General features: G+C 37.1%; 1 protein-coding gene across 1 annotated transcript in view; it reads right to left on the bottom strand.

Moving 5' to 3' along the window:
• The window catches only part of LOC135195987 (hemicentin-1-like), a 405,661-nt gene that overhangs the window by 105,082 nt on the left and 290,579 nt on the right, over nt 1-10,000 (bottom strand).

Raw genomic sequence — 10,000 nt, forward strand, 5'->3', positions numbered from 1 at the left:
CCTAGTGCTCCTATGATTATGGGTATGATTTCCACTGGCATATCCCATATCCTTCTTATTTCTATTTTCAGATCTTGATACTTATCCATTTTTTCCTCTCTTTCTCTTCAACTCTGGTGTCCCATGGTATTGCGACATCAAATGAGTGATACTTTCTTCTTTGACTTGTCAATCAACGTCACGTTGCTGGTCTGTTTGCACGTATCACCCTATCCGTTCTGATACCATAGTCCCAGAGGATCTTTGCGTGATCGTTTTCTATCTATTATTGTTGTTGTTGTTGTTGTTGTTGTTGTTCAGAAGCTGAAGTACGTTATTCATATTTAGCAAGCCCACCACAAGAGCCACTGACTTGAAATTCTAAAGCTTCCAGTGAATATTAGCGTCCATTTGAAAGCAGTAACGGAGGGTAAAGTAAAATACAGAAATAAAAGCTCTAATTAAAAAAATAAATGAACAAATTAATAATCTGATAAAATGCAATAAATCCTTGAAATAAGAGGAGAATTGTATGAGTATAGTTATACAATGCTTTTTTGCTTGAACATTCGAGGTTCTTCTAGAAATATTCGATATAAGTCCAGAGTTTTCAATAATGTTCAAAATAGAGGACTAATGGATGGTGACATATAGATGGGTGCTTTGACCTAGGGTTACGGTGTGACCTTCACTCTAAAGTATTGATGACTGCAGTGGTCAATTGGTTTAAGTTAATTTTCTGTATATATATATATATATTATATATATATATTATATATATATATTATTATAATAATATATATTAATAAATATATTAATACAGAAAATTAACTTAAAACCCACTGACCACCCTGCAGTCATAATACTTTTAGAGTGAAGGTCACCGGTACCCTTGGTAAGCAACCCATCTAATACATAATTATATATATTATATATATATAATTAATATAATTATAATGTAATATAATTATATATATAATAAATATATATATACACGTAGCATCAGCCCCCATTTCTTTGTAGGATCTCTACTCATCTGCTCTCTCTCTCTCTCTCTCTCTCTCTCTATCCCTCAGCATCCGCGTCATCTCAGGTGGGCGTCCCATCATCTCCCAAGAACTCTTGTTTGTTCTGTCACTAGCGAATTCGAAGTTTGTTTGTGTGCGTCTGTGTGTGCGTCTGTGTGTGTGTGAGTATCATCAATTTGACGTCGACAAGATCACGTTGGAGCTGATGAAGATGTCAATAGAGTCGAGGTGTGTAATTTGAGGGGTGACGGTAGTGGAAAGGGGTTGGAGGAAGTGGGTATTATCGATTCCGATGCTGTCCCAGAGCTGGGGAGATACAGATACTTAACACAGAGAGATCGCGTGATGAATAAATATGTTTTTTTTTTTTTTATCCCTCTGGGCAAAAACAAGAAGGAATTGATTGGTTCCAGTTGTTACGTAATCATTTCCTGGCTCGTTACTTACTTACTTACTTATAACTTTTCCTGTTGCTTACATTACTTAACGCATCTACATACAGAATGGTTGAAGAGTTTCTCAGTAATGTGTCGTTGTTAGAATTTGACGCGAGTCTGGTATATGATAACGAAAATGGATTTGAAATCCTCATTTTTTGCTTACTCGGAGAGTAAGCCTACGAACTACTTTGCTGTTGTTGTTGTTGGTGGTGGTGGTGGTTAGGGGGGGGGGGGGGGGGGGTGGGGGGGGGGGGGGGGGGGGGGGGGGGGTGCGAAAGGTCTGTGGAAGAGCCTAAAAAGGTTTGGAAAAGGTGTTTCGCGTTGAGTTAAAGAAACAAGAATTTTAGGATAGGATATTTATGCTTTATTTATTAGAACGAATATATGAAAAAAATAGTGTGCATTTCAAACAGTTCAGAGCAATTATTTCAAATAACATATGGTGTATTTATTTTAATTTTCGTTGGTGAAACAAGGATCTATTTCATCGTAGATTTTAGCACGTTTTAATTTACGTTAAGAATAATGTTTACAACTTATCCGTGAGGGGAAGATCTTTCTTGTGTCCCTAGCAAGCTGGAGGTCGGATTACGCCTTGTATTAACTCGAGTATTCAGTTTGTATGTATCTAACGTAATGACCCTTCTTTGTATATTCCATGTATATGGTCTGGTGCTAAAAATACAGATTTATTATTATTATTATTATTATTATTATTATTATTATTATTATTATTATTGTCTATCTCAGTCATCCTATTCGACTGGGTGGTTTTTATAGTGTGGGGTTCCGGGTTCCATCCTGCCTCCTTAGGAATCCACCATCACTTTACTCACTATGTGCGCTGTTTCTTGGATCACACTCTTCTGCATGAGTCCTGGAGCTGCTTCGGCATCTATTTTTCCAGGTTCCTCTTCAGGGATCTTGGGATCGTGCCTCCAAGTGTCCCTATGATTATGGGTACAATTTCCACTGCTATATCCCATATCCTTATTTCCATTTTCAGTTCTTGATACTTATAATTTTTTTTCTTTCTCATCTACTCTGGTATTGCGACATCGGGGAGTGATACTTTCTTCATAATTTTGTCAATCAACGCCATGTCTGGTCTATTTGAACGTATTGCCCTATCTGTTCTGTTAACATATTATTATTATTATTATTATTATTATTATTATTATTATTATTATTATTATTATTATTATTATTATTATTATTATTATTATTTAGAATGAACCCAATTCATATGGAATAAGCCCACCACAGGAGCCACAGACTTGAAATTCTAAAGCTTCCAAAGTATATTATGGCGTTCATTTGAACGAACTAAACAGAAGTTAATAATAAATTAACAAATCAACAAATGAATAGATACAGACGTAAGCAAATTATGGACAACAGGGAGAAATATGAGTGAAGTTGAACGAGAGGAAAAAGCTTCTAAGTGATGACAATTTAAAAATATTCAAAGAATCATATTCTAATACTCGAGCAATTTACTGAGCCCATGTCTGAAGGTCAGATTGTTGCTGTGTAAATGTATATTAAAAATGGTTGCCATATATGTATGTATAATGTGTATATATAGAATTGGTAAAAAAAAATAACAAATTTAGTAGAGCTGGTAAAAAATAATAAATTCAGTATAGGCGGCAAAAAAATAATAAATTCAGTAGAGCTGGTAAAATATATATATTAAATTCAGTAGAGCTGGTAAAATATATATTAAATTCAATAGAGCTGGTAAGAAAATAATAAATTCAGTAGAGCTGGTAAGAAAATAATAATAATAAAATCTGAAATGAACGGGAATGTACCAAATCACAGAAGAAGGATGTAACTTTCACAGTTTATTTGCTCTGAAAAAAAGAAGATGAAAGAAAGCCAAAGCCTGTTTGTTTACCTACTCTGCTGATGGATGGAATAAACAGCTGAAGAAAAAAAACTTTGGACAGGTTAAAAAAACACTTTACAGACACAAAACTACACACTTGACTGTTCCTAGAAGTTACGAAGAACAGAAGTTTACTTTTTAGATTTCCTGATTGCCTCACAGTCGACGCTAGGGTTGAAATGACAAAAGATTTCGTCCGGTAGAGAAAAATTGGTCTAAATGCCCCTTTTTTTTCCCTCAATGTAATTTCATATTTTAGTTAAACATTTTGTTTTAATAAGTGAAATATCTTCTTTCTGCATTTACCTTTACCACCTGTTCCTCCTTCCTAATGAACACCATATTCTTTGGAAGCTTGAATTTCAAGTCGGTGGACCCTAGTGGGCTTGTTCCATCCTCTGAATAATAATAATAATAATAGGTCGTCAATCGACTGGTTAAGCAACATTGGGGCTGGTCAGTCGTTGGATGGGTGACCGTTCTCCTCGGTGTTGATCCCTTGGGAAAGGATCTTTACCATAATTTCCTCAGTCTACTCAGCTGTAAATGAGCACCTATCCCTGATGGGGTAGGGTCCAGCTATGGGTTAAATAGCAAAACTCAGCAATGATGGAAAGAAATGAAGGAATAAACGACAACGACGTAAATGGAAGCTCTGGCAACAGAGAGCTTCGTCCGGCAGCCAGGTATCCTTCAACCCAATTGAAGGGGAAGACGGTCAGGTACTTGGAGGTCGTCAATCCAGCAACTGACCACCACAACGACAGTAACAACAGCCCTGAGATTAGAGCTACAGAAGCAAACCAAAGGAAGAAATGGACAAGAGAAGAAAATAAGGAAAATATGGAGATGCTACATCAGAAGCAACCCGAGGAGGAGAGAGGACATAGAAGAAGGTTGGTCAACACTGGAATGAGAGGAATAACACCCCCCACAAACAGAGCAGAGGCTGGCAGACCAAGTAAGGAACATAAAGAAAAAGAACTGGCTCTCCCAACAGAAACGAAAGCGGAAGAACTGGAAAGGGAAATGTCACACGACAACGAATTACACGAAGACGAACTGAGAGACGATGCCACAGAAGATGACAGGGATGATGAGGTATTAAACAACGACACACGAAGAAACACCGACGAAGTAACAGAGAGGACGGAATGGGTAGAAAAGATTACACAATGGATGGAGCCAGATACAGAGAGAACAAAGATCCCCTCCATGAAAGCATACAACACCAAGAAATTAAGGGAGAAAACAAGAGAGGTCAATGAAATAATGGGCATAATACACACCACCAGTGTCACAAAAACAAATAACTTGGCATATGCAGGAGCAAGATTAGTAGCAGAACTGATGGGGATACGAACACCAACACCACCATTACAACCAACCCAACAGAAACCAAAACAGCAACCTCCTTTGAAAAGGCGCCTGGAAAAGCAAATCATGGCCGGTGATGAGATCTGGCTTGAGTAAACTGAAAGAGATGGCAGAAAAAAGGCTAAGAAGCAAGAAAACAAGGGAGGAACTCAACGAGAAATACAAAGTACAAGAGAGGGGACTAAACAACACAATAGAAGATGTAAAACAGAGGCTTAAGGCCAAAGCACATAAGATCCAACGGTACATGACAGGAATAAGGGATACCAACAGAATAAACTATTCAGAACTAACCAGAAAAGACTATACAGCCAACTAAGAGGGGAAGACAACCACCAAGAATTTCCTGAAGCCGAACCAAGTAAGAGACTCTGGGAAAACATATGGAGCAATCCGGTTTCACACAACAAACATGCAACATGGCTCCAGGAAGTCAAGGAAGAAGAAACAGGGCGAATAAAACAAAGATTCAAAGAGATCACGACAGACACAGTCAGACACCAACTAAAGAAGATGCCAAACTGGAAAGCCACAGGTCCCGATGAAGTCCATGGATACTGGCTCAAAACTTCAAGGACCTACACCCACGAATAGCAGAACAACTCCAGCATTGTATCTCAAATCACCATGCACCCAAATGGATGACCACAGGAAGGACATCCTTAGTACAAAAAGACAAGAGTAAGGGAAATATAGCCAGTAACTACAGGCCTATCACCTGCCTACCAATAATGTGGAAGTTACTAACAGGTATCATCAGTGAAAGGCTGTACAACTACCTAGAGGAGACAAACGCCATCCCCACCAACAGAAAGGCTGCAGAGGAAGTGTAGGCACAAAAGACCAGCTCCTGATAGACAAAATGGTAATGAAGAACAGTAAGGAGAAGGAAAAACCAACCTAAGCATGGCATGGATAGACAAGAAAGCCTTCGACATGATACCACACACATGGCTAATAGAATGCCTGAAAATATATGGGGCAGAGGAAAACACCATCAGCTTCCTCAAAAATACAATGCACAACTGGCATACACTTACAAGCTCTGGAATAAGACTAGCAGAGGTTAATATCAGGAGAGTGATCTTCCAGGGAGACTCACTGTCCCCACTACTCTTTGTAGTAGCCATGATTCCCATGACAAAAGTACTACAGAAGATGGATGCCGGGTACCAACTCAAGAAAAGAGGCAACAGAATTAACCATCTGATGTTCATGGACGACATCAAGCTGTATGGTAAGAGCATCAAGGAAATAGATACCCTAATCCAGACTGTAAGGATTGTATCTGGGGACATCAGGATGGAGTCTGGAATAGAAAAATGCGCCTTAGTCAACATACAAAAGGGCAAAGTAACAAGAACTGAAGGGATAAAGCTACCAGATGGGAGCAACATCAAACACATAGATGAGACAGGATACAAATACCTGGGAATAATGGAAGGAGGGGATATAAAACACCAAGAGATGAAGGACACGATCAGGAAAGAATATATGCAGAGACTCAAGGCGATACTCAAGTCAAAACTCAACGCCGGGAAAATATGATAAAAGCCCAGAAACACAAACTTGGGGCAGTGCCAGTAATCAGATACAGCGCAGGAATAGTGGAATGGACGAAGGCAGAACTCCACAGCATAGATCAGAAAACCAGGAAACATATGACAATACACAAAGCACTACACCCAAGAGCAAATACAGACAGACTATACATAACACAAAAGGAAGGAGGGAGAGGACTACTAAGTATAGAGTACTACTAAGTATAGAGGACTGCGTCAACATCGAGAACAGAGCACTGGGGCAATATTTGAAAACCAGTGAAGACGAGTGGCTAAAGAGTGCATGGGAAGAAGGACTAATAAAAGTAGATGAAGACCCAGAAATATGCAGAGAAAGGACAATGACAAACAGAACAGAGGACTGGCACAACAAACCAATGCATGGACAATACATGAGACAGACTAAAGAACTAGCCAGCGATGACATGTGGGAATGGCTACTGAGGGGAGAGCTAAAGAAGGAAACTGAAAGAATGATAACAGTGCACAAGATCAGGCCTTAAGAACCAGATATGTTCAAAGAACGATAGACGGAAATAACATCTCTCCCATATGTAGGAAGTGTAATACGAAAAATGAAACCATAAACCACATAGCAAGCGAATATGCGGCACTTGCACAGAACCAGTACAAAAAGAGGCATGATTCAGTGGCAAAAGCCCTCCACTGGAGCCTGTGGAAGACACATCAGCTACCCTGCAGTAATAAGTGGTACGAGCACCAACCTGAAGGAGTGATAGAAAACGATCAGGCAAAGATCCTCTAGGACTATGGTATCAGAACAGATAGGGTGATACGTGCAAACAGACCAGACGTGACGTTGATTGACAAAATCAAGAAGAAAGTATCACTCATTGATGTCGCAATACCATGGGACACCAGAGTTGAAGAGAAAGAGAGAAAAAAAATGGATAAGTATCAAGATCTGAAAATAGAAATAAGAAGGATATGGGATGTGCCAGTGGAAATTGTACCCATAATCATAGGAACACTAGGCACGATCCCAAGATCCCTGAAAAAGAATCTAGAAAAACTAGAGGCTGAAGTAGCTCCAGGACTCATGCAGAAGAGTGTGATCCTAGAAATGGTGCACATAGTAAGAAAAGTGATGGACTCCTAAGGAGGCAGGATGCAACCAGGAACCCCTCACTATAAATACCACCCAGTCGAATTGGAGGACTGTGATAGAGCAAAAAAAAAAAATAATAATAATAATAATAATATTAATAATAATAAATGCCCGGCACTTGCACAGAACATGTACAAAAAGAGGCATGATTCAGTGGCAAAAGCCCTCCACTGGAGCTTGTGCAAGAAACACCAACTACCTTGCAGTAATAAGTGGTACAAGCACCAACCTGAAGGAGTTACAAAAAATTATCAGGCAAAGATCATCTGGGACTAGGGTATCAGGAACAGATAGGGTGATACGTGCCAATAGACCAGACGTGACGTTGATTTACAAACTCAAGAAGAAAGTATCACTCATCGATGTCGCAATACCAAAGGACGCCAGAGTAGATGCGAAAGAAAGAGAAAAAAATGCGCCAGTGGAAATTGTACCCATCATCATAGGAACACTAGGCAATCCCAATCCAAGAAAAGGAACATGGAAAAACTAGATGCCAAAGTAGCTCCAGGACTTATGCACAGAAGTATGCTACTAGGAACAGCACAAATGGTGAGAAAAATTATGGACTCATAAAGAGGCAGGATGCAACTAGGAACCCCACATTATAAAAACCACCCAGTCAAATTGGAGGACTGTGATAGACAAAAAAAGATTATCATAATAATAATAAATAAATAATTAAGAAAAAAAATAATTACCATCCCATTTCATACACTATTATTTGCTATTCCTTACTAAGAGCATATTCATCTGCTGCTTTATATAAGTAACTCGCTAGTGTTTATCAACTATTATGTATGATGAATTCGTAAAATAACTAAGTCCACGGGCATATCCAGCCCCGTTTCACGGGCAGAACCAGCTCCGTTTCAGGGAATCCCTTCTCATCCCCACCCCCTTCAGAGTGGGTGGGGGGAGGAGGTAGGATGAAACACCATTATAAACCATCTAAGGGGTCCCCACTATAACCCTGCCAAGTTTCATCCCCATCGGACCAGCCGTTTGGCCGTGACTGAAGGACAGACTGACGGATGGACAGACATAACTCCTATTATAGTATAGTAAGATTATTACTATTATTATGTTATTATATTCAATAGATGAAATTCAAGCTTCCAAAGAATGATAAGAAGTTCATTAAGAACCCTTAAGATGAAACAAAGTGAAATACAGGAAGACGAGATCCCACTTATCAAAAAAGAAGAAATAAAACCCACAAATAGATAATTATATAAAAAATATATATTATATGAGAATACCATATTATTTAGAGGTCGTTCGTGGGAATTCATTAGCTTGATTTTAACAGTAATATCTTAAGGTTCTGGGGAACAATAAATACAAAAACACCAGCATCCACTGGAAGCTTATTTGAAGTTTAACCTCTCTTGAAAGATACGCATCATTTCGAGTTATGTCTAATACATAACAAAATTAAGTGACGAAATTGAAACCGGGAATAACTCGCGGGAGCGACTTCTTCGAGAACCCATTAGCGTGAGATAATGAGGCTCATTCACGAGGAGAGACAGAGATAGAGAGAGAGAGAGAGAGAGAGAGAGAAGAGAGAGAGAGAGAGAGAGAGAGAGAGAGTGTCTGGTTACAGGCATAAAGTTGGTGGCGGGCAGCCAGCAATTATGGATTTTTTTTGCTCAGGATGCTGGTTTTGTTTTTCCCTGTGATGGAGAGATCAATGGAAAAAAGTTTGTGTGGATTGGTTTATGTGTTTGTGTGTATATATAATATATATATTATATATATATATATATATATATATATATGTACTATATATATATATATATATATAGATAGATAAGATAGAATAGATAGATAAGATAGATAGATAGATAGATAGATAGATAGATAGATAGATATAGATAGATATAGATAGATAGATATATATATATATATATATATATATATATATATATATATATACATATATATTATATATATATATATATATGTATATATGTATATATTATATATATATATATATATATATATATATATATATATATATATATATATATATATATATATATATATTACATACAGGATACGCCTCAATTACAAATGACACATTAAAGTACTCTAGGTTTAAACGTTTTTTACTAAGTACCATAATTTCGGTGGGCTGACTTCCACCTTTATCAAGTAGTGTTATATATATATATATATATATATATATATTATATATATAGTATATATATATATATATATATAACCATATATATACTATATATATATAAGAATATATATATATATGTATAATTATGTATATTATATATATGTGTTTATATATAGTATATATATATATATATAGGATGTATATATATATATATATATATATATAAAGGTTTTTTGCCACGAAGGAAAAAAATGAAAAAACGAGTTGGCCGAGTACTTTCGTTCCGAATAGGACCGAAAGTACTCGGCCAACTCGTTTTTTCATTTTTTCCTTCGTGGCAAAAATACCTTTATTTATACATAGGATCACGTTTTATATACTTCGTGATCAAGTTATTCATATATATATATATATATATATATATATATATATATATATATATATATATATATACCCT

This window comes from Macrobrachium nipponense, chromosome 17, assembly GCF_015104395.2.
Source record: "Macrobrachium nipponense isolate FS-2020 chromosome 17, ASM1510439v2, whole genome shotgun sequence".
Classification (NCBI taxonomy): domain Eukaryota; kingdom Metazoa; phylum Arthropoda; class Malacostraca; order Decapoda; family Palaemonidae; genus Macrobrachium; species Macrobrachium nipponense.